The 26,598-nt window shown below is 42.1% G+C and overlaps 1 protein-coding gene across 3 annotated transcripts in view; it reads right to left on the bottom strand.

Moving 5' to 3' along the window:
- The window catches only part of FRS2 (fibroblast growth factor receptor substrate 2), a 96,785-nt gene that overhangs the window by 38,945 nt on the left and 31,242 nt on the right, over window positions 1-26,598 (bottom strand). The window contains exon 1 of one of the 3 annotated variants that reach the window (XM_045002039.1): window positions 6,354-6,394. The exons of the other annotated variants lie outside the window; for them this stretch is intronic. The gene's annotated coding sequence lies outside the window, so the exon portion shown is untranslated. Of the gene's footprint in view, window positions 1-6,353; window positions 6,395-26,598 lie in introns of those variants that run through there. 3 annotated transcript variants of the gene reach the window in all.

The raw sequence follows: 26,598 nt of genomic DNA, 5'->3' as shown, positions 1-26,598 counted from the left end.
ATCAATCAATTCTCTGAGGGAGGGTCAGACTGCAACATGGAGGTTCCTCGGATGAAAATTCGAGACAGAATTTTCCCTTCCAGTCCCTTCCATATCAGGAGTCTTCACAGTGGGAAACAGCAAATAATCCCTTGGGAGGGAGGATTCCATTTACTCCTGTGGAACTGAAAAGGAATTTACAGAACAAGGTACCCGAGTAATCCTTAACACCCTTCTACCAAATGCTGCAGGATGTCAACTCTAGTGTCTGAAAAAGTTGAGGGAAAACCTTGTAGTAGCCTTATGGATTTCCTTTTAAGATTTCCAGCCACAAAAAAGTCACTGCTCTTTTCACTGAGTGCACAGAAACAAAAGGAGAAGAGCGTTGAATGCCTCTGCTATAAACATCTTTATCTGTAGGCTCTTCCTTAGGATGCCTGGATTCAACCAGAAGGGCAATATAAAATTTCCTATTATATAAGAAAGATTGTAGTGACCTTAGGGATGGAGGGATGGCTAATTCACAAAACTACCACGTTTGAGAGAAAGTATAAGTCAGGTTTCATCGATAGACTACCAAAAACAAACTCTCTTGGACAAGAAAGTGGTGAATAAGCAAGATACTTTCAGTGAGAAGGGAAAGGCACCTACCCACCTGTGAGACTGAAAGGGGTTCTATTAAAACTTGTAAGACATAGATTAAGATCATGCCAAGAGCCTCCATATTGCCAGAGGACTGATAAAAATGGCGGTTGTTAGGAATCTATCATATGGCAATAATGAGAGATTCTTATGCATTTTTTACAATGCAATATGCCAACAGAAACTGACTTGTTTTTCTAAAACAGTGGTCCCCAAACTGTGGGGCTCTCCCCCCTAGAGAGGGATGGAGGAACATTCAGAGGTCACAGTGGGGCCTGGGGCCAGCTCTGACGGGGGGCAGGGAGGGAGTGCCACTGAACTCCTCTTCATCCCCAGCTCTGCTCCAGCCCTGCCCCACCCCCAGTCTTGGCCTCCGACCACTGCAGCTCCCCAATCCTGGCCCCACTCCTGATCCCAGCTATGGTCCCCCCACTTACCCTTGTCCACACCCGCCCCTCCCCCCAGGAGCAGTGGCCCTGCTTCTGGCTCCGGCTTTGCGGGGGGGGCGCAACAGGGGTCAGAGGGGCAACCATGAAAAGTTTGGGGACCACTGCTCTAGAACAAAAAAGTGCTGACCTTGACATCTGTGGTCAGGGTGTCTTGCAAAAACAAAACAAAAAAACACTGTGTCCTTTGTGTCATCTGACTTTCCTGATATGTATCCCTTGTAACACCAATATATAAACATCACATGATACATAGACATCATTTGTGAATTTCCTCCAAAATGCTAGGAGAATGTTTTTTGCACTGTTGTTGTAGCCACACTGGTTCCAGGACATTAGACACACAAAATAGGTGAGGTTATAGTATCTTTTATTGGGCTAACTTTTGTTGGTGAAAAAAAAACTTTTGAGCTACACAGAGCTCTTCTTCAGGTCATCTTCCCGGATGTAACCAAGGCTGATGGAAGCCAGAGTGGCAGTGGTGTAACAAACAGGCTACTGGAATCAGAGTGCTGAACCCAAGCTCCTTAACACAGCTACTCGGTGCGTGCTTGTGTGCTGGCTGGAAACACCCCATCACACCCCAGAATGTGACCTGATTTGCTCTGTGTAGCTTGAAAGCTTGTCTCTTTCACCAACAGAAGTTGATCCAATAAAAGAGATTACCTCACCCACCCTATCTCTCTAGGAGAATGTTTATCAGCTTCTTAGAATGAGCATCTGTAATTCTTTCCTATCTGTTTCCCAGCTGACTGATTAGGCAGCACTGGATATTGGTTCAAGATGGGTCCCTGTTGCAGTAGTGGGTGGAAGGGGGAGGGGCACAAGAAGGAGGGGTGGGGTCTGAGACAAGGTTCCAATGGGTCAGGTCTAGGAAACAAGGCATGAGGGTTAATGAGGTGTAATCACTGTAGTATGCTCCTTCACAATCTATTACCACTTTGATCCTCAGTGGCTGCAGGGCGTTGGGGATAGAAAGGAAACAAAAAGACTTTTAGCCCACTTTCACAGATATGGGGACCAAAGCCTCCGCTTTTGAGTGTGCATCTCACATGATACCTCTTGGCTTTCCAACTGAAGTTGGATGCAAATTGGTTCATCAATAGGCTTTAAGCCTGACCCGTGAGGCACAGAAAGGCTAGATGATCTAAACTGCATTCCTTTGGTTCTAAGTTCATCTTCAGATGCCGACTTTCCTTTGTGTAGAACCATGGGGAGAGGGAGGGAGAGCAAGTGAGCATACACGCATGTTTCTGCCGAGGGCACAAGCAAGAATTCTTCTCCCAGCAGGGCTGAAGATCTTCACCCTTAGCAGCCACATACAGACGGTTTCCAAAGAATCAAAAATGCTGGAAATCCAGGAGTAAACTTGACAGCCCACAGAACGAGACAGGTTATACTCCATGTCTCGTCTTTGGGCTATATCCCTCTCCCAAGTCAACTAGGAGTCCAGCTATGTTCCCCTTACATGGGGTCTGGTATCTGTGCAGATGACCAGTTTCTCCAGACCCAACATCAGGCAGCTGTTAAATAATATTAAGAATGAGTTCATTGAGATACCAATAATGGATCTGGACCAAAACCTTTATATACTATTTTGTTGCAACTGCTGGCTGGAAGTGAAGCAAGAATTGTGCCAGCCATACACACAAGACCAACTAGCCCAGGAGCTGAGTCAGATTTTTCCTATGAGAGATGTGCTAATATTTGGCGAATAAGACACTATTTTCTTTTCTCTCCCTTCTGCTGCCCCCAAATATTGTCCCAGACAATAACTTAGATGCTGGAGTTTTGTGAGGGCTGTAATTGGCTCTTCAAACCTGTTTGCTCAAAGCCATGTTTCTGAAGACTTTTTAGCTATAGCGGCTGGGTTCAGTGTAATATAATGAGAAGGCTGTCCAGACTAGGGTAAACATGTATCCCTTTCACTAGAAGGAAGGAATGAAATGGCATTTGTGAATATCCATGTAGAAGTCAGAAGTCCAAAAAAGGATACTTTAGTTTCTGCTACAACAAAGTATCTCTGGGCAAGTCTCCCCAATCACATCTTCAGTAGATCCCTGGGAGGTTTATTTTCATATTTCAAAGTCTTGGAAAGAAAATGCTGCAATGATGGATTTTAGTATTTCTAACTGGAATACATGATCTCCTTCTCGACTTGCTGAGGGATCAGAGATCTAAAATCTGTACCACAAAGAATCTTTGGCCTCTTCCAAAATATTCATCTCTCACAGAACTGGTTCTTATTGTTTCAATGTGTGGGAGATGGACTATTGCACGCTTCATCTTCTGATGCTACAAAGGTTCTTGTTGATAGTGTGGATTTGTTTTAATTTACTGTGAGTAAAAGATAAACTTTTCCCTAGGACAATAAGTGAATTCTACTGAATATGCTTCCCTGATTATCTCAAGCTCCTATTCTCTGGAGGTGATTCACTTCCAGATCAGGGCCCACCCTGAAGCATCCCTGCTATGGGGAGGGAGTTCATTCTAAACTTGGGAAACCAAAAAAAACCAAGAGAAGCTTTTGGGGCTGGATGGTTTTCCAGAGAATCCCAGTCTTGGTCTTCTAAGTCCACGAGAGAAAATGGCCGCTTCCCAATTGTAATATCTATGTTGGACTCTGGAGGAGGACTGGCTTCAAAGAAAATATCTGCTGAGATAAGGTAATTTGAAGTCTCTCTCACTGGGAGGGACTTATTCCTTTGTCTAAAGTCTCAGTGTCTGCTTTGCTTCTATGCTCCCAAAATGCTTACAACAAGATATTTGGAAGGATATCAGAGTTTAGCCTGTAATTCCAGTTTCTTCAAGTGCAGCCACAGCTGCCCCCGGGACACAACTTTGGAAGCTTTGAATGTTCAACAAGTCAGAGACATAAGGTGGATGAGGTAATCTTTAATTGGACCAACTTCTGTTGGTGAGAGAGAAACTTTTGAGCTTACACAGAGCTTCAGACCAATAAAAAGATATTACCTCACCTACTTTGTCTCTCTAATATCCTGGGACCAACATGGCTACAACACCACTACATACAGCGAGTCAGAATCAGGAGAACATCAGTCCTAAAAAAAGCTACTAAAGAACTCTAGTTTAGAGTAGATTGTTTTTCTTTTTCCCCCTGCGCGGTCACAAGCTGCTAACAGTTAAGCATAGACCTCCACAATTAGACTGCACCCAAATGCTCAGGCTCAGACTACTGTATCCAAGTTTAGTCTGAGTCATCTTATTCTCATCCGCAGGTTTAGCAGATTACTCCCTTTAATTGGTATGACTATGCACTTTAACAAAGAGGTCACAACAGGCTTAACCTTAGGCAGACTAATGAAGACTTTAGGCAGGGAATTGCCACTCCATCTTAAAAATCACACCCTCATAAATCAGATGATTAATAACACAAATCTTCTTCAACTTTGCAAGTTGTTTTGTTTGTGTTTCATTTTCTAAAAATCCATCTGTGAAGTTAGACCCCCTCCCTCCGCAATTTGTGCTTGACTGTGGAAAGCTTAGTCAACATTCTGAGCATCTTGCTCAAAAGCCTCAACTTTAAAGATTTCTCCTAGAGGACCTAGATGGACACTCATGAGAGGTTTTAAGACTTTGTGCTTTCCTTTTAAGATCTGATCGTGAGAAACATTCTTCACCAGTCCTTGGATCAAATCTTCGAGAGAAGTGGGGAGGAGCCCTCTGACGAGGAAAGTGCATTACCAGAGAGATTGAAATGACAGTCTGCAGGTATATATCCTTCATTTCTCTACAAGGAAAAGAGTAGCCACTTTATGACCTCCTGGGGGAATTCCAGAGGATAGAAGGGGAGATATAGTAGGCTCATCTCCCAAGGAGGGGATTCAAATCATTTTACCCCGTGCTCCTTGCTGCTACGTCCAAGTTGAGCAAGAACTGACTGCACAGAATGAGGTATGAGCTGGGGCCACTGGAGACACATGCCCCATTCGTATCAGGGAGGTCACAGGCAATGACATAGCTGTGGCCTTGCAGGTAAGAGAGCTTGTGGGAAAGAGGGGATGCTTTGTAGCCTTCTCGGCACAGTCCACACCTACTAACTGGCTCGAAACCAGAATTTCTTCCTCCTGGTTGTCATGGGGTGGGACCAAGTTTTACTCCAAGATTCAAGAGGCTCCAGTAAAAACTCACAGCTTTCAGAACAAGCAGAAAAGAAAAGGGATCCCATGTTTTGGGGAAGCGGGAAACTTACCCCCAGTTTAATGACACTGATTCTGGCCTGGTCTCCGTGAAAGAAGTTTCCATGCAGTCTGCTCAACTGTCTCGATATGGACCTTGCCCACGTGCTAGCTGGGAGCTGAATTCCTGTGGCCAGCTGTCTGCCATTTCTGGAGAGGCTGGGGAGGCAAGGTGCTGTTCTCCAAACCCTCCTCAGAAAGCCAACCTAATTTTTTTAAGTTTAGCTGTTTTGAGGAAAAACTTCAGAGCCAATGAAGAATGAGAGACACACAGTTGATAATCTTTTAAGAATCCTGCAGAAGCTCCTGCAATAATCTTGAGTGTGCACAGTGAGACAGAGAACTCTGGAGCTCAGCCTTAGAGCAAAGATGTAAGCCAGCTCTAGTTGTCATGGAGATGGTGAAAATCCCATTTTGAAAAATGACATGGAGGGCCCCAAGAATGGACCATTTTTAATACTTAATATTTAACCCAGTATTAATGAGAACTCAAATTAGGATAGCTCTAAACATGACAACCCTATTGCTGCTTGGACACTGCCTCTTGTAGAACTCTTTTAAAGAGCTGTATGTTGAAGAAAGGGCTTATTCTCTGCCAAACAATTCCTGCATAAAATAGTCTTAAATGTAGGTATCTTATGCATGAATAACTAACGTTACATTCTAGTCTTTGCCCCCCTTTTAGTCCCCTTCCTCATCCCTCTGCAAGAACCAATCTCACATGGGGGGAAAAAAAAAAAAGAGGGATGAAAGTGGATTCCTTATTTCAGCTAGGAAGCAATAGAATTACCAACTCAAGAATTTCGAGGAAAAAAGATTTCTAGCCACACTACTTCCCTATTTAAAAAAAAAAAGTGTGTGTGCAAACGCACGAGTGCATCATATCCTAAACCTCAGAAAATTAAAATTCAGACACCAGCTCAAATTCAGAATGGTGACACTAGCTTCCATAATCAACTCTTTAGAAGCGCAGAATTGGTTTTCTGCTCTTGACCTTCAGGTATTTTCAAGTTGTGATTCATCCAGCCCACAGAATACATCAGTGGTTCTCAATCCATTTAGCATTGTGTGTCTCATCCAATATTACCTGTATGGCCCTGAGGAGGTCACATGGGCTGCAGCTGTGTGCCGATTAGGCCGCAGGTTCAGAACCACTGGAATATATCTTCAGTTCAGCCACTATCACTGCTGCTTGTCTGGGACAGCTAACTTGTCTACAACCTAAGAGTTGTCACAAGATATCTGATAGTATTAGCACCACATCCAAGATGACAAGAAATACACTTCTACCGTACTTAGATGATTGGCTTCGGAGAGTGAAATCCCCACTGTTGTCCCACCTTAACGAGCTTCTCATATACTTCTGAAATCAGTTTTCTAACAGTAAACTAGCTCTGATCTCAAGAATATGGAATGTCACATCACTAACAGCAGCATTTACTCATTCATATCACCACTAGCTGACTTCTTCCTACAACACAGTCATTAAATTTGAGAGCAAGAGGTTTTTTGTTTTTGTTTTGGATTTTTTAGGCCCGATCTATTACAGAAACGAGATTTAAAAAAAAAAAATCAAAGATTATCTACAGGTTAGTTACATTGTAATTGATTTCCCTTCAGTTTTGACATGTCTCTTGTTTTCATCCACAACTGTCTTATACTTTTAGTCATTAAGATTACTTGCTATTTGTTTAGTTACATCCATTTTACTGAACATTGTTTAACACCAAGTTCTTTTGTGTTGCAAAAATACTTAAGTAGCACATAAGGAGTGTATTTTATAAATCAACTTACATACTTAATGAAAAATACTTGAGTACTGGGTGCTCTCACTGAGCTAAGGAAAAAATGTGTTTTTAAAGGATTCAAACAAACATTCCCCTTTTAAGGGGCATTCAGTTTGCCACAACAGTTGCCATATTATACATAGAACAAATTTACAGTTGCGCAGTTTGCACAGACTACATCTTTCTTTATCCCAGGGTAGCCTTGTAGCAACAACACGTGTTCTCATGACCATAAACTCTATTGCAATTCACTGTCCATAGAGCTTCTCCAGAGCTTCCAGTTCGTTCAGTATACAAGAGTACACATTTATTTTCAGTATTTTACACCAGTCCTGCCTTCTTTACATTGCCCTGAATTGACGGATGGACTATCAACTGACACTGTTGTTTTTTCAAACTTTTAATGCTATAGGCCCAAGCTATATTAGAGGCTGAGACCTCATTTTGACAGGTGTCTGCAGTCATACACCAACTGCCTTTCAGTGAACCACCTTTGCCTCTCAGGTTGGTAAAATAAACATGCCTTTACTGAGGAGGGTTCCAGAGCATGGAAATACCCTGAAATTGATCCCAGTACTTATTTCACAATTTTTTTTTAAAAAGTACCTAAAATATTTTTATCTGCCTGCAAAGAGTATAAATTGTCATCTACTCCCTTAGAAAAGAACAATCACAGTTGGTCCCTGCTCTCTCTCTCTCATTCCTTTCCCTCCACCAACTTTTTTTTAAATGACCTTATTTGCTTTTTATTTGTTTGAATATTACGATAGTGGTTAACAACATTGTCTTTACTTGGAACCTCAATTTTATGAAAACTAGATGGGACAGATTTATACCCAGAATCCATGTGCTTTAAGGACCCTATTACCAAAAACAGCCCAATGAAAAAAGTGCAAACTCTGTAGTGTCTGGAGAAAATACAGCCAGGCTTCTATGTAATTTAAAATAAATCTTGCAATTTTCCCAACTCCCACCAAAATCACTGTTCCACTGTGGCATTTAATCAATATTCAGTGAAAAGCAGGGTTTCCATTGAAATACTGACACCTCAAAGAAGGTCTGCAAAATGAAGGACTGTATTGTGTGACTACATTATGTCAGATTCTTGCTATATAATGCAGCAGATAGGCTGCATGGGAATTCACTCCATTCTCTGGGCAAGAAACTAGTACTCTGAATGCTGACATCTTTGGGTGGCCTATACAGAACACAGATTTGTGTTCAGATAGAACTGGAAAGCCCTCCAGACACTAAGTTCGTGTCAGCAATTGGATAGACAGAAACAGATGGGAAACCTACCATATAGAAAAAAATGCTATTGAGTAAAACAAAGGGACCATCCTTAAGGACCACCTTATTCTCTCCAGAAGATAAGGAGCATAAAGTGACAATACAGTCAACCCTCTGAACTTAATTGATGGCTATCTTACTTGTTGGCATTAGATTCTCTCTCTAGGCTTCATCTGAATAACTTAGTAGTGGACACTGGTAGAATACAATGTGGAAGAAAAGAGGGACCATTGGTTGCTCAGATGTGGCAAATCCTATTAAGTCTGGTATCCTATTTAGACTTAAGTAGTTCTTACTTTGACCTTTGTCTTTTTTCTGGCTAGAGTGTCTTCCTAGAATGATGCCAAATTCTTTAGATTACACCAGCTTGTAGTGTAAGAGTTTGAAAAACCATCAGTATCGATTTAGAGTCCATTCACCACTTCAGGGCAATATAAAGAAGGCAGGGCTGGTGTAAAATGCTAAAAATAAGTGCTGTCACATACTGCACAAGCTGCAAGCCTGGAGAAGCCCTGTGGAAAGGGGACTGCAGTTGAGTTTACGGTCATGAGAGCATGTGTTGCTGCTATGAGGTTATCCTGGGATAAGGCATCTCTTCTGTATCAAAATTTTGCTTAAAACCAGCAATTGCTGGCTGTGCAGGCAAGCCTCTTGGAGCTGGCCCACAGTGATGAACTTCTTAAGAGTTATCTGAGGAAAAACCAGATTTGTGCTTATTAGCCCAGAATGGAAAATTCACTAGGAGTTTGGAAATAGAACAGAGAAAAAGTGATAGGTTTCAGAGAAGGAAACTTCTCCCATGAAAAGAGAGTAGTTTAAAGGGGCAGTTGGATGTTTAAAAAGGCAGAAACCCTTGAAAGAAGATTCAGAAGGGTCATGATGTTCTTTCCAATACATCCCCATGTATGCAGCCTCTCTTCAAATTAACTGTTTCTTCAAGATGTCCTGCTGAGTCCTTGCCTTGCATTCTCTGGCACATGAATATCCAACAGCAACTAGCTTCCCATTTTTGTCTATTTGAGAGACAATAGGGACATTTTAACAGTTAAAAAAGCTGAGTGGGGTCACTGAGCATAATCCTGCACTTTCATCTGTCTGGCATCAGTCACAACAAAAAGAGAACAAGTACTTAAGGAAAAAAAAGCAGTGTCACTAATATCAAACTAAAACAGACCCAAAACTCCAGTGAAGGAGATGCAAGTGGGAAGTAAAGGTACTGCGAAATTGTTTTGATTTGTGCTGTGGCCTAATTATGAAAGGTGAATAAAATCTAAAATCCTGAATGGTGGAGCTGAAGGTATTAAAAAAAGTGTACTTTATATCTTTGTCTCTGATAAGAAGTGTTTAAGTATAAGAATTTTTTTAAAAATTAAATAAATACATTCACAGACTAATTATTCAAATTATGTTGAATTTAGCCTGTTTTTCTCTCTACCCCTTTCCCAGAACAAAATCATGACATTTTCATGATAAAACTGTAATAAATCTGACTCCTAGAAAAACAAAATTATTGTAACCACACACAAGTGCCAACACACAGAATTGTAGTTTCTACATACCGCCCACACAGCACTTTTTGAACATGTGATTAGGAGGGCTGATGCATGATCACACTAAATTCCTTCCCTCAACTCATACATCAAGAACTTGCCCTCTCAGCTGCATTCTTCTTCCAACAGCCACCGTAACCTTAGCAACCCTCTGCTCCTAATATGGACAGCTGGTCCATTTAAAGTCAGCCCTAGTTGGCAAGTGAAATGGTTATTCCCTCAAATTCAGAAGAGTCTGTCCTCTTAATTCCCAAACTACTAATCACAGGGGTTGACTTAAAATTTTGAAACTTGATCAGCGCTTTTGTTCTGTTGCAGAGATTTGTGCAGCATTTCAATCTATTTGGGCTAAAAAAATTCATTAGTTATTTCCTATGTATTTTTCAAACATTATTAATCAAAGTAAATGTCATAGTACATAAAACAACACAGTTTGAGAAAATATTTGGGGGAGGGAAGGAAAGAGAACAGACTAAGCTGTAAGGAAAGATCTCTGAAGATCCTCCTGTAAAAATAAACTGAAAGTCTTGAAGTGCCAGTACATTAATTGTAAAACTGCGAACATCCATTGCAGAAAGCTCACTTCTCTTGATTTCAAAAGCACAGCATTATTCTCAGTTTTGAGAAAAATGTTAATGATTTTAGTGAACAGCAAGAAGCTATCTAAATTTTTGTTCCGCAACTGTTCCTGACTAATGGCCATTTACAAACACACACTTAAACCATGCAAGGGCAATCACTCTGAGGACGCCTTTGTGCTCTTGTATGCTTGTTTAAAAAAAAAAGGGGGGGGGAGGAAGGGAGAGGGAGAGAGTATCAAGGGGTTGGTATAGGAGAGTGTGGAGAACTGGCCATTGATGACAACATTTAAGATTAATCTCAAAATACTTAATGATTAATAAAGACCAAGATTTATGCACTGCCTAACCTACCAAATATATGTCATCTCTTTCGTCAGATCTCTTATGATTCTTTTTTCCACTCAAAGGCATATCATTTACTCCCTTAATTCTACCACTCGGAATATATATCAAGTAAGGTAAATACACTCTGGCACATCTTCAAGTGGTAAAAGAGGTAACCATACTTTTCATTTGAGAATTCCAAGGATTTGAGGGGAGAATTGGGTATGAATTACTCTATTCAATCGCAATACAGAAGTTCCTGTATGTTAAACACAATTTTCAATCTTCACCATTCCATTTGTTTAAAATTTTACTTGAATACACACTGTTTCTATTAAAGTCCTCAGATGATAGCACTCACTCATTTATTCCATCGTATTTCAGTACAACATAGGCAATATATTACAGGACAATCTTCAAAGACCAGAGCTTCCCCAGTGGCATAGCACCTTGATTCTGGACTCTATTAATCTACTCTTCTGGTTTACCTTGCATTCTACCAAGTTCAGCAGCAATTCAAACACTTTCAGCAGCAACAACAAGCTTTCCATCATTCATCTGTCATCCACCTTGAAAATAGGCAAGAGTTCAAAACAAATTTAAAAATAGAAAAGATTTGGGTAAAATATGCTATAGCAAAAGGCAAGGGTTACATTAAAAAGGGTATAATTCAAACAGCTAGATAAGGCTAAGATTAAATATAAAAATAGAAAATGGCAAGACAAATACTAAGGCCTGGTCTACACTAGGACTTTAAATCGAATTTAGCAGCGTTAATTCGAATTAACCGCTCAACCGTCCACACTAGGAAGCCGTTTAATTCGACCTAGAGGGCTCTTTAGTTCGAATTCGGTACTCCACCCCGACAAGGGGAGTAGCGCTAAATTCGACATGGCTATCTCGAATTAGGCTAGATATGGATGCAAATCGAACTTACTAGCTCCGGGAGCTATCCCACACTGCACCACTCTGTTGACGCTCTGGACAGCAGTCCGAGCTTGGATGCTCTGACCAGCCACACAGGAAAAGTCCCGGGAAAATTTGAATTCCTTTTCCTGTCTGGACAGTTAGAATCTCATTTCGTGGTTGGACATCAGGGCGAGCTCAGCAGCACCGGCAGCGATGCAGAGCTCTCCAGCAGAGGAGTTCATGTAATCTCTGAATAGAAAGAGGGACCCAGCATAGACTGACCGGGAACTCTTGGATCTGATCGGTGTGTGGGGCGAGGAGTCTGTGCTTTCGGAGCTGCGCTCCAAAAAACGGAATGAAAAGACCTACGAGAAGGTCTCCAAAGCCATGAGAGACAGAGGATACAGCCGGGATGCCACGCAGCGCTGCGTGAAAATCAAGGACCCCAGACAAGGCTACCAAAAAATCAAAGCGGCAAACGAACGCTACGGAGCCTGCCACCACTGCCCACCAGCGACCATGGACTCTGACGATGGGACAGTGTCAACGGCCAGTTCCTCGGCGATGTTCGCGGACGGGGAAGATGAGGAAGGGTTTGTGGAGGACGAGGCAGGCGACAGCGCTTACAACGCTGGTTTCCCCGACAGCCAGGATCTCTTCATCACCGTCACGGAGATCCCCTACCAACCCTCCCCGGCCATTAACCCGGATCCTGAATCAGGGGAAGGATCACTCGGTAAGTGCTTTAACCATGTAAACTTTTATTCTTAATATAACAGGAATCTGAAGTATGTGAAAAGGAGGTCTCTCTATATATGGGGATAGAACAGAAATCCTCCTGGGAGATCTCCACGAAACTCTCCTGGAGGTAATCGAAAAGCCTCCGCAGGAGGTTCCTGGGGAGAGCTGCCTTATTGGGTGCTCCGTGGCAGCACACTTTTCCGCGCGAGGCTTTCATGAGGTACTCAGGAAGCATTGCCTCCCCGAGCACGGCTGCATAGGGCCCTGGTTTGTGCTGGCTTTCATGCAGCATGCGCTCTCTATCTCCTTCAGTGACCGTCCTCAGGGTGATCTCGCTCGGAGAGTCCTGCATCTAATTAGGGGAATTACTGTAATGTTACGCCTGGTCCAGAGTATTTTTCAAAAAACTCCGGACAGACGGCATAGCACAGACTCAGCACGCTGCTGCGTGACGAGCGTAACGGAAAGCCAAAGAATCAAATGGACGCTCATGGAGGGAGGGGGGACTGAGGACGCAAGGTATCCCACAGTTCCTGCTGTCTCCGAAAAGCATTTGCATTCTTGGCTGAGCTCTAAATGCTTCTAGGGTCAAACACAGTGTCCGCGGTGGGTCAGGGCATAGCTCGGCAATTTACGCACCCCCCCCCCCCCCAGAAGTGAAAGGGAAAACAATCCTCTGTTGACTCTTTTACATGTCACCGTATCTTTACTGAATGCTGAAGATAGATGCGATGGTGCAGCACTGAACACCGACATCCTCACTCCCCCCACGCTATGGATGGCTGATGGTACAATAAGACTGATATCCATCGTCATCATCAGCCTATTGGCACATGGGGCAGTGCAAAAGGACTGGTAACCATGCGTACTAGCATCAGTGAGGTCGATCAAGGGCGCCTGGCCCTAATTTTTCCTGGTAGATAGTGCAGTATGGCTGGTAACCGTCCTCATCATAGGTAAAGAAAAGATTCAATTGCCCCTGGACTAGCAGCAGGATGCTGGGCTCCTCTCCTCCACACTCCTTAATGTCCTATCTGGGCTATCATAGCAACTGGAGGCTGCCTTCCACTCATTTCTCACTAACAAGGCACTGTGTCTTATTCCTGCATTCTTTATTACTTCATCACACAAGTGGGGGGACAATGCTATGGTAGCCCAGGAAGGCTGGGGAAGAATGGAATGAACAGGTGGGGTTGTTGCAGGAGCACCCCCTGTGAATAGCATTCAGCTCATAATCTATGCAGGATCTGACAGAGCAGCTGTGCTCTCTGGTTCTCTGATACAGTGGTTCTCTAGTACACTTGCCCATATTCTAGGCAGGACTGATTCTATTTTTACATACCAAAAAGGAGGGATTGACTCAGGGAGTCATTCCCAATTTTGGCTTTTGCGCCCCTGGCTAAGAACAGCCAGGGGCACTTATGACAGCAGCAAATGGTGCAGTGCAAAAGGACTGGTAACCATGCCCATCTTATTACCAATTTATGGTATGGTAGATGGTACAGTATGGCTGGTAACCATCTCTGCTATCATGCAAAAGCAAAAGCATGCTGCTGTGTAGCGCTGCTGGACCGCCTCTGTCAGCGGCATCTAGTACACATATGGTGACAGGCACAAAAGGCAAAATAGGCTCCATGGTTTCCACGCTGTGGCGTCTGCCAGGGCAATCCAGGGAAAACGGGCTTGAAATGATTGTCTGCTGTAGCTTTCCCAGAGGAAGGGATGACTGACAACATTTACCCAGAACCACCCGCGAAAATGGTGTTTGCCCCATCAGGCACTGGGATCTCAACCCAGAATTCACAGAGACAGACTACACTGTGTTCATTGTTCGCCAAAATTTATCTTTTCAAGGAATTCACTCCCTTTTTCCCATCACACAGCTTCGACTGTCTCCAGACCTGCCACAGCATCCCCCTCACAGAGGCTGGCAAAGATTAGGCGGCGAAAGAAAAAGACAGGGGACGAGATGTTCGCTGAAGTTATGGGGTGCTCCCGAGACGAGGCGGACCAGCAGAGCCAGTGGAGGGAGACCCTCTCTCTGTACCAGCGCTTACACAGCGAACGGGAGGAGAGGTGGCGTGAGGAAGACAAGCAGTCGACTCAAACGCTGCTTGGACTAATGAGGGAGCAAACGGACATGCTCCTGCGCCTTGTGCATGTTCTGCAGGACCTCAGGCAGGAGGACAGAGCCCCCCTGCAGTGTATCTGCAACCGCCCACCCCCGCCACAAAGTCCCATACCCCCCTCACCCAAAGTAACAAGAAGGAGGGGCGCCAGAGGCCATGTAAACTGTCACTGCACCCCAGCAGAGTGCTCAAGTACCGAAAAGCTCTCATAGCCTAATTTTTGAGAAGTCCTTTCCTTCCCGCCTCACCCAAGCCCCCATCCCAGTTTCATCCCCTAACTGTCTAGTTGATAATAAAAAATACTTTTCTGTTAATTACTTTTTCCGTCATGTTCTTTTAGAGGAGACTGTGTTTGAAGGGGGGGAAGGGGGTTGGTAATTTGACAGGACAATCACCTTTACCAGGGTACAGACATGGGGGCAGGATCAGCAGCAGGTCACACACACACTGCCGTCAGTACGCACCCTGGTCAGTATGGGAGGTGGTTTGCAGGTTCTGTGTGGGTGGGGGGGTACGTGACTTTGTAGCGGGGGAGGGGGGTTACAGATCTCATGCAACGGTCCCTGTCCTGGACCACAGAGCCACGCAGCAGAGGAATCTGTATCCGTCCTCCCCCGCCAAAAGGCCACATAGTCCACGCACACAGAGTCCCAAAAAGGAGGGATGGCAGGCTCCATTGAAACATCCAGTCCGGCACTGCAGACCGCTTTGGGAGCAGGAGCCTGTCATTCCTCGAGTTTACAGGCGGTCTTTACATCACCGCACACTCTACCCAGCACAGTCCGTGTCCCAGTTTCAACCCTGTAACGCAAAGTCATCAATAAAGAAACCTTTGTAAAGTTACAGTGGAACATGTATTTTATTTTTATACGTGTGTTGGAAGTTGGGGAAGCGGGGTGGGCGGGGTATGTAACTGCAGATGCTAGTCAACAGTAACTTGGTAAAGAAACAGGGGCAGGTTCAGCTTCTCTGTAAAGAAACTGAACAGTCACAGGTCACGCTGCTCACTGCTCGCTGGTACTTGAAGAGTTCCTTGTCGCTGTGCAAGGCGCCTGCACAGAGCTTCACGAGCCAGGGCATTAGCGGGTAGGCTGGGTCCCCGACGATCACTATAGGCATCTGCACATCCCCAAGACTTATTTTGTGGTCCGGGAAGAAACTACCTTCCTGCAGGCGTCTAAACAGACCAGAGTTCCTGAAAACAAGCACGCCATGAACTTTGCCTGGCCACCCGACGTTGATGTTGGTAAAACGTCCCCCATGGTCCACCAGTGCTCGCAGCACCATTGAAAAGTAGCCCTATTTCTCAGCAGCTGACTGTGGAAGAGGTGGACGATAAGGTGCGAGGAGTTGACAACGGCCATAACTGCAGCGGGATCCGTGCTCAAAGTGCTGTGGCGCCCGCGCTGTCACTGAGCAGAAAAGTGCACGAACAGATTGCCCGCAGGCGCTTTCAGGGAGGGAGGGAGGGAGGGCGTGATTGACGGTTCAATGATGACAGTTACCCAAAACCACCCTCGACACATTTTTTCCCCCAGCAGGCATTGGGGGCTCTACCCAGCATTCCAATGGGCAGCGGGGAGTGCGGGAACTGTGGGATAGCTTCCCACAGTGCACCGCTTCCAAAGTCGACGCTGGCCCCGTTACTGTGGACGCAGACAGTCGAATTAGTGTATTTAGTGTGGATACACAAATTCGACTTCATAAGGTCGATTCCACAAATTCGAATTAAGTAGATTCGAAATAGTCTTGTAGTGTAGACGTACCCTAAGACAGGTCAAGACTTAAAAACTCATTAAAAAGACTATATTAAAAGTGTTTCACTGTAAAGCCCAGCCCTCAAATAATTTTTGAGGCTCTTTTCTGCACCCTCTATTTTTCACATCCTTTTAAAAATGTTGACACCAGAACTGAACACAGTACCCTACTGCTACTCACATTTATACACCCAGAGATCACATATGGAGTCCCCATTTACTTCCTCAGTCCTGTCTACAGGACTGGGGAACTAACTACTTGCAGGTTGGAGTCCTGTGTTTGTAAAGCACCTAGCACAGCGAGACCCTGATCCTAAATGCAGTTTTTGGATGGTACCACAATACAAATAATAAAAATTAAATGGGATAAAAATAGAAATAATTAAAATAAATCCTATATACGGAGCAGGAAACCTAAATTAATCTTTAAGACAAGTTTGTTGTGAGAACTGGAGCAATATGCACAACACAATTTATAAAATATAATAAATTCTTTCCTGTGATTTGATCACACCATTGTGGGTTGCTGGACTGGTCCATCCTCTACGGGAGTCAGGTGACATCAACTCCAAGAGGATTTGAGCTGTCTAAGCCACACTATTGTCCCAGTAGTTGGACACAGAAGAGACCCAATTAGGTGATGTAGCCCATCCCTCCTTTGTCGCGTAGGATTGTTCCATACATTTTGCTTTTCAGTCCTCTATGTCTAGTTTTCACGGTCTCAATGGTCTTTCCACCCCTTATCTTGGGAGACTTTTCCATAATCAAATACATCTTTCTGTTAGAAGGTTTTTCCTAATATTCTATCTAAATTTTCCTTTGCTTAATTTAGTCACACTATGCCCTGTTCCACTCCTTTGTGCCAGTCTGAACAATTTACTCTTTCTTCCTTGGTGTTCACACCTTCAAGATACTTATAGATTGATATGTCCATGTCCAACCCATCTGATAGCCAATATGGATTTAGCCAATCCATACCTGTGTAAGCTATTTTAATCTTTCTTCATAGAACAATCCCTCCAGATTCTTAATCACTGTATTAGTCTCCTCTGAATTGTCGTCAGTTTAACTATATCTTTCAGAAAGAAGAGGCCAGAACAGAAACCTCAATGTTGGCTTTTGAGCTTTGTTTGAACAAGGAAGCACCATTCAAATTATTTTAGTTTTGGTAATTCTTGGTCTTCTTCAAATGTAACATGATAATTTATATGTAGAATGCAACATTTTCTCCTTGGAGCTCATGTATCAGGAGACAGTGGCTGGTTTAGGTGGATATCTGAAAGAAATGAAGAACTATGTACATGATGAAGTAATCTACCGGCTAATTCAAGCTACCTTGATATTTTATGAACTCTGAATTTTCTTTCATTTCCCCCATCTACAGTGGAAGATTTAATTCTAAATATAGCACAACCATCCAGTTAAAGGTCAAACAACAGAATGCTGGTGAGAAAATTAAGACCCTCCTTACACAGGAAAATTTTACCAGGGAAAACAAATGCAGTTAAATAGCTTGTGACGCTGTGTGGACACTATTATTCTGGTATCAGAACTTCTCTTTTTAGTTTAGCTTAAACCTTTCCCAAGCAAACAACTAAACTGAAAAAAGCCACTTATACTTCAGAAGCCACATTTTAGGTAAATTGTGAGGGAGGAGAGGCAAGAAATAGGGAGAATGGAGTAGGTTACACTAATCAGGGCAAAACAATGGAGCCTAAATTAATTATTGGGGGGGGGGGAAGCATGGCCTGCAAAGACTTAAATAGTGAGTTAGTGCTCTAATACTTTTATGACAAATGCCTCCCAAACTTGAGCCCACAACCCATGCAGATTCTCCAAAGCCACTTGAGTGCCATATCTCATAATAAAAGTGGCATGAAAAATTATTTTATTATATTTTAATGGCTGAATATTACTCATCCAAGCATTTTTATAAAGATTCTTTAAACTTTGTTTTAATTTTTTGAGCATAGAGTCTGCACAGTCTTTTAAAGCCACAGTAGATCTTTGGTTTTTTAAATGTTAGTTCTACCCTCTTATTATAAGATTCAGTAAATGCAGCAGAATTTACCATAAGTAAGGCAGTGTAATTTTGATATGCATTATAAAAAAAACCCAATATCTATGTGAATTCTTTCAGCATGTTACCCTTCTCTTTCCTTCCATCCATTGGCTCCCCCTTCTCTGTCTGCCAATTGAGAGCCACTGCCAACTTTACCTCAGCACCCTGTACTTATTCTAGTTACAACTTGCAGAGTGGTCTTTCCCCTTGTGTACTTCAGAGACAATTTCAACTAGATATATTACATGTATTTCTTTCTGTAGTGTCTGGAAGAAGCCAAAAATTGTAAGCAGACATTTTCAATTACTATGAGTAGCCTCAGCTTTCCATGAAGCTTCCCATTGTAGCACTAAGACTTGGAAAGTCATTTGCCTAAGTGTCTAATCTCAAGGTTCAAAGCCCCATATATTTGCATGAAACAGATTTGTAACCCACACAGTTTCCCAGGGAGAACCTAGTTTAGGCCATAGAATATTTAGGTTGAGAGGGACCATACCTGCAATATTATCTCTCCTTATGAAAGCATGTAGAGGCACTTACAGTGTCAGAGAGCAGTTCAGAATATTTTCCTTTTTACTGGGTTGGTATGATGCCACCTCAGAGCTTTCATAGCCAAAGGAGAGGACTGAGGTGATGCCTGCCTGGTCTTGGCTGCCTGTGAAGGGCCTGTACAGCAGACTGTCAATGGAAAGTCTCCCCCACTTAGAAATGTTGAACCCTGGTCACCAGGAAAGATAGCCGTGTTTAATTCCCTTAGTGATACCACGCTGAATATGGATTGGTGCACACAAAGGCATCTTCTGGCCTAATAAAATGGTGTACAGTGGGACTAGAAAGATAAATGGTGGGCCTCCTACTGCCATATCTGGGTTACTAGCCTTCTCATTACTTCATGGCCAGCTGCTTAGGGGGTTGGAAGGGAAGGCAAAAGCTGGAAACAATATCCTGGTCATTAAAGTGTGGTGACCCACAGTGTTAGTTGGAAACGACAGCCCACAGCAACCCACAAAAGCGGCAGGTGATGATGGCCCAATATTTTCCCCTCACCCCTCTACTATATTTTACTAGAGAAAATGAAGAGTGGTATATAAACTATTATTTAGGACAGCTGCAGACCTCCTGATCGTGGTTAAAACAGTACTCGGCTGGCCTTCCTCCCCAAAGGAAGAATTTCCCTACGTATGTGTATGTACATACAGCACAGAAATCAACATATCTATAATCTGGTCTTTTCTGCATTAATATTCCATGTTACACTCCATGAAGGTGAACAATGTAACCAGGTGCTGAGAATTATCCATCCAACTGCATTGTGAGAAAAGGGAAATTCAGTCCTGGCACACAGCTGAGAATTAATCAGCCAAATTATTGAGCCAAATAGTCATACATTTGAAATAAAGTTTAGCATTTTCCTTAGAAAAAGTGCTGAAGCAGAGAGATCTGCTCATTTGTGCCTGTCACTGTGGAGGCAAATAAAACTATAGTGAACTTCTGGGGTAGGACATTCACCTGCTGTCAATTCTGACAGATTTGGTTCTGTCCCTAAGCTGCATATAGGCGGCAATACCCAATATAATAGAACTGTGGACCTTAACGTGCATCACCACGAGTTACTAAAGAAATAAAGCAGTTCAGGGTTGAGGAAGGGTGTGTGTGTGTGTGTGTGTGTGTGTGTGTGTGTGTGTGTGTGTGTGTGTACACAATCTTTCATTGGCTGGACATTTCAAGAAGGTTGCTGCACAGGCCATATCAGTCCAATACATATTGCTATGAGATGCAAAGATTTCCAGTTCTTAGCTGGTAAAGGTACTTTGGGGGCGGGAAAAGGGGGGGGGCGGGAAGAGCGACAATTTGCAGTTTTTGACATAGTCAAGAGAAGCTTTCATTTGTTGCTTGTTCACTTGGACACATGCTATAATCTTGAACTGAAATAACCTTGCTATTCTAACTGACCCAATTTTATTCTTGGCAAGATAGATTTCCGTATTTGCTATTTTTAAGGGTGTGCATAATAATTAACTGCTCTGCAGGTGAAGAGAAAAAAAGCTCGTTTTTCTACCAACAACGTTCCATAAGGATAAAAATTAAATTTGGTAGTGGGTGTTAACATTCTGCAAAATACTTCAAAAATAATGCAAGGTCTCAAGCCTTCTCATTTCACTCTGCCTTTATTATTAAAAATAAGGAATTTAGTTCTAAAAAAATAAGTTAAGAAACCATTAAAATATAACTTTACCCTTTCTCCCTTCACACAATCTTTATATTTACTTCCTATGAATGTATTATGATTGAAAGCCTATTGCTGTCATTTCACATATCTGTTTACCCACAATGTATGAGCCGATATTGTAACAAAAATTTTTTTTGCAATGTTTCTATTCCTCCATGTTGGATAGCTCACATTTAACTCAAGAATGTGTCTTATCCAGTGTTTTATTTATTCTAAGCATTTGTTTATTAAGCAGTTTAAAACCATGTTTTATCCCATACAGAACTATTGTATAGAATGTGTATGCTAACATTAAAACAGATGTACACACATGAAAATGTGATCAAAGATAGTAATATTGTCAAGTTGCCAAATAGTACCTTTAGAGAGACATGGTGAGGGAGGTAATATCTTTTATTGGACCAAATACTATTGATGAAAGACAAGCTTTTGAACTATACAGAGCTCTTCTTCAGGTCCGGGAAAGGTACTCAGACCTGGTCTACATTCCAGAGTTCGGTTGATGTAAGTCAGCTTATTCAACCTAACTATGCAAGTGTCTACACTAGAATGGTGCTCTCAACAATATAAGTTGCCCACTACATCAATCTAATAACTCCATTTCTGCAAGAAGCATAGTGCTTAGGTCCATGTAGTTAGGGCAAGGCAGTGTCTGTGTAGACACTGTGTTACTTATATTGCCTGTTGGCTGGCAGCCTGGAGCCCCGCTGCCACCTCCCAGTGAGGAATGGGAGAAAGCCCAAGCACAGCTCCCTGCCCTGGCAGCAAGGCTCAAAGTGGGAGCCCCCCCCCCCCACCTTCCTGCCACCTGGCTGACAGCCTGACCTGTGAGCCCAATGTGGGGCAGGCCTCAGCTTCACAGCAGGAAGTCTACCAGCCGTGAAACTGTCATTCTTGTCAGTTTCATGGCTGCTATTTAGCATTTGTTCTCTGGCTCCTGCTGTCAGCCCCTGGCCAGAGGAGAAGAGTGTGCCCAGCAGCTGTGAGCTCCATGCAGGCTGACAGCCAGCCAGAGAGAACATGCGAAAATAGTACAAAAATTAGTTTACAAGCACCAGCTAAATAAGACAGCCAGCCTTCATGTTTATGTTATATTCACTTAATACAAGTAAGCAAAGAGACAACTCTCTGCATTCTGTGACAGCTGTAATATCTAAGATATCTTCAAATGGTAGGTTGGAGGGTACAAAAAGCAAGGATGCTTACAGCATGGTCCACATCAGATAATCAGTTACTGCAGGCACCAACAAAGGCACTTCTGGCTACCAAAGCCACTTGGAATTCCAGGAACTACCAGGGATCCAGAAATACCCTGAAATTATGCTCTTCGTTGACTAGGAACAGGCAAGAAGCCTCAATCATGAAGGCAGTCACCATTCATACCTACTCACTACTTCTCTCAAACAACCAGCATCACCTCAGTCTTATTAGGACTGCCTCCCAGCTAGCTTGTTGAAACCCAAGCCCCAGTTAAACCTAATATCTTATACTAGCCTGGAGGACTATGCAAATAATTCTCAAATACCTGGCCAAAACATTCTGTGAGCATAAATCAACACTAATTTGTTCCTTCCTGGATTATACTTATAACATCCAGGCCTAAAATAAAGAAACAATACCATTATGTTCATTCTAAGGAGTACCATAAACAAAGCCCCCCACTGGACAACATCACAACAGTATTTTTCCAACCCCCATACATAACAAAGATGTATTGGAGATGCTATCACACCATCTTGTACTACAATCAAAGACCCATTCATAATGACACATAAGATACAGTTGGTGCAGAACCAGTAAGAAAACTCAAGGGGGGGGGGAGAACGAGACAACCTTTTCCACTGCAGTTCCTGATTTTTTAAAACATTTTAAAAAGTTGAAATTTCAGCCCATAAGAGAATAATTTTTGGACTAAATATTTACTTGTATACGGAGTAGCTGTTCTGATTTGCATGGTTTCTAAAAAAAAAGTAGTCTGAAAAATCTGGATCACGGGACAGGCAACACTAAGAAAAACAGTGAAGTACAGTTTTCTAGTTAGAACAGCACTTATTTTCATATTCAATCCAAAGAACATCTAATTAGATTGCAATTGGCTAAAAACAGCTTATTTAAATATGATTATGACTCCAAAATATCCTTTTAACATACTCAACTATGCAGCCAATTTAGGTTGCATAGAAGGACTAAAGAATCCTTTTATAGTCTCAAGCATAAAAGAAAATCAGGCTCATTTTGCTCAGCCCAGCAGTTTGAAAGTTCAAAAGGTAAGAAAAGTTCTGCATGAACAAACTGAAGTTACTTTGAAAAATAAAGCTTTAATTATAACTGGCATTTCTTAAGCCACTACTCAGAGCAACTCTATAGCTAAGAGGTGACATCATTCATGTGTTAGGTTGTGTGGAAGCCCAGAATTAAATGTAGGCCAGATTCCAACATTCCACAATTCTGGTTTAATAATAAATTATTACTAATTGTGTTTATTACAGCACTCCCTAAGGGGTACCCAAGAATGGGGCACCATGGTGTTAGGCATTGTAGAAACACAGAGAACTAAAACACAGTCCCTGCCCCAAAGAGCTTAGTTGCTCCTTAACCTATTGTCTGGAGTCTTCAGCTGGCTCCTCTCTACAACCTGTCCCCCAAATCTCGATGACGGGGTGGAGGGGCGGCACCACTTGGGTCCTAGAGCCACCACAGTATATGGCAGTCTCTTCAATAGAGTTCTGGGCCCAGAGGGTGCTGGAAGAAGAGATGGGCCCAGTTTACCAGAAGAAAAAAAATCATAAAATAAATTTAAATATCAAATCATTTGGATGGATTTATGCATAGAACCTTACCAAATTCACGGCCATGAAAAACATGTCACAGATGGTGAAATCTGGTCTTGTGTGTGCTTTTACACTATACAGTACTATACAGATTTCACAGGCAAGACCAGTGTTTCTTTAATTGGGGGTGCTGATCCAAAAGGGAGTTGCGGGCAATACCATACCATGCCATCCTTACTTCTATGCTGCTGCTGGCAGCAGCTCTGTCTTCAGAGCTGGGCTCCCGGCCACCAGCTGCCGCTCAGCTCTGAAGGCAGCGTGGTCGTCAGCAGCAGCGCAGTAAGGGTAGCAATACTGCAGCCCCCCTTACAATAACCTTCTGACCCCCTGCCCTCCACAACTCCTTTTTGGGTCAGGACCCCTACAATTACAACACCATGACATTTCAGATTTAAATAGCTGAAATCATAAAATTTACTATTTTTAAATCCTATGACTGTGACATTGACCAAAGTGGACCGTGAATTTGGCAGGGCCCTATTTATGCAGGATCGACAGTCAATACACTAATTTGCCTCTTCAAATCCCCTTGTCTTTTGCATCAAATTGAAGCTTCACACATCATAGTCCCAATCCCAAAAAGTGTTAAATATCATGAGTTAGGTCCCCCAACATTTGAGATTGGTTTAAAACATAATACAATTTTGGGGTCTTTGTACTTACCATCTGTTTTTTGAGCCTCTATGGTCACATTTTCAAGTTCTTCCTCTGCAACCAGGAGAGCTAGATACTTATTTCTTTTAAATGTATGTTTGAGATTTTCATGTAATCAATCACATGATTCCAGGAGCTAGGGCTTTAAGAAAAATACCAAATATTGCAAGAGTTGGCAAAAGTACATGCCACCATTGAGGCCCGAACCTCATTCTCTTCCACTGCTCATATGCCTCCTCCTAACAATGCAAGTGTGACAAATGCTTCACTATTTTTGGTTGCTGTCTTGATGAAAAGGGGAATAGAATTTATATTTAAACTTATTCTCAAACGAATTTCACACTTCGTTCATAATGATCCTTTCATCTTTTGAATTTTAAGTGACTAGAATGAACAAAGTGGGTGCAATTTTCTTTTATGACAGTCACTTTCTAGAAAATTTAAAAGTTTCCAGTTAAACTTAAGCTTTTTTTGAATAGTAAGTCAGTTACATATTAAGGGCATTATTAAATTAAAAGTTGCCCCAAGTTCCACACAAAATAGATTTTTCACAGCTCCCACAGCTTCAGCAATGTGATCGTATAGCTGAAGACAAAGAGTTTGGAGCAAAGTAGATGCCAGACTTTTGTTTTAATCGACTCCAGACCTAACACAGCTGATTTAAAATATTTTTAGTAGTAAAGTATTTTAAAAAAAATGTGTAAGCCTGCATACATATACATTTAGAAATAAGTGTTTGCACTACAACCTGCTCAAAGAAAAGTTCAAATGTGTCTAATGTTAAGAACACACCCATTTAGAACCAGCATTTTTTTAAGTTTAAAACTAGATGACATGATCCAAAAATTATACTAGAATTCAGTTAGCTATACATTAATTCAAGTAAAGAAATATACAAAGATCAGATCCAAAATAGTGCTGAACCTAAATCAAGTCAAATTCAGACAAAATTCTGACCAATTTAGAAGCTCAAGAGTAATTTTCTTCTATATATACTATTCTAGGTGAGAAACCATAGCAGCAGTATGCATATATTATGAATTACTGTAACACCTAGGAGTCCTAGTCATGGACCAGGACCCCACTATGCTAGGCATTGTACAAACAAAACTAAGACTGTACCTACCTCAAGAGCTTACAATCAAAAGTAGACTCACTCATTGACTTAGGGCTTATCTACACTACCCCTGTGTGAAAAAACACACACACACCCCGAGCAACATAAATGTACACCGATAGAAGCGCAGGGGCAGACAATTATGTCGGTGGGAGAGCTTCTCTTACCAACATAGCTACCTGGCTCAGGGAGATGTGTTATGTTGACGGGAGAACTCTCTCCCATTGGCTTAGAGCAGCTACATGAGCCATCTTACAGGAGCACAGCTGGTCTGCTGTAAGCTTGCTAGTGTAGACAAGCCCTTAGCTTCTATCTTTATTACAATTTCTGAAATAAAGCTGTACAATTAAACTAAAATTGTTTCAATTAAAAGGAATTTTTTGTCACTATTTGAAATATCCACACCTTTTCACACTCCAGAACATTTTTCAGTCCAACGGGAAAACCAGTGAAATTAAATATAACTAAGACCACGAGAAACCAGGAAGGATTTTTCTCTTTTAATGCATTGTTTGATCAGAATCTCACCATCAAAAACAAAATAATCAAGTTAGAAATGGAAAGTATCACCATGGATCTTCTATCAGTTTACTGACAATGTGCTAATTAGAATAGGAAAATGTGTTTACTTATCTCAAAAATCCCTTTCTTCTACTAGGCAGGTCCACAGACACTACTGTAGGTAGCTCTGGAGGGAGACCTATATCTTAGCTACTAGCATGGTGCTAAGCCTCATTCATTGATGACTCAGTGCAACAAATGTCAAAGCTAGTATATCTTATGTTTTATGACAGATAAAACCAATCAATTCTGTTAAAGTTTAAATGATTAGTTTGTAAATCTAATTTGTAAATCTAATCTAATTTGGGCTGCTCTAATGAAGAGACAGGAAAACTCTAAACTCAAAATAGACAGTTGACTAGATTTCGCTCTCTGCTTTTGATAGGAGGTACCCAGATCTAGTGGTCCATCTACTAGAAGGAAGGACAATTTAGGTTTTACCATTCATCAGTAAATATAGATTCAGCGATCCTAAAATCAAATTTAATCAACAGCATTCAAAATACAGATGGTGATTTTAACTGGAATAATTAGCTGTCTTTAGTAACTAAGTACACTAATCTAACAGCAATTACTGGGGAACCACTGCAGGTAGATTTATCCAGCTGAACACTGTCAGGTGAGAAATGTACATTGGTTTTGTATTATTTTGTGGAGGGCAATAATGATTTATGTTGTCTTCACAGGAGATGTAGGATATTATATCCCACGTGATTGTCACTGCTATGAGCAAATAAGCCCTAAATAAGATGTTGGCAATAGATTTCTAAATCTAGAAATCTAGACAGTATTGCCAACCCCAAGCATTC

Source organism: Mauremys mutica, chromosome 1 (genome assembly GCF_020497125.1).
Source record: "Mauremys mutica isolate MM-2020 ecotype Southern chromosome 1, ASM2049712v1, whole genome shotgun sequence".
NCBI classification, from domain to species: domain Eukaryota; kingdom Metazoa; phylum Chordata; order Testudines; family Geoemydidae; genus Mauremys; species Mauremys mutica.
This window is presented reverse-complemented; position numbering and strand designations above follow the sequence as displayed.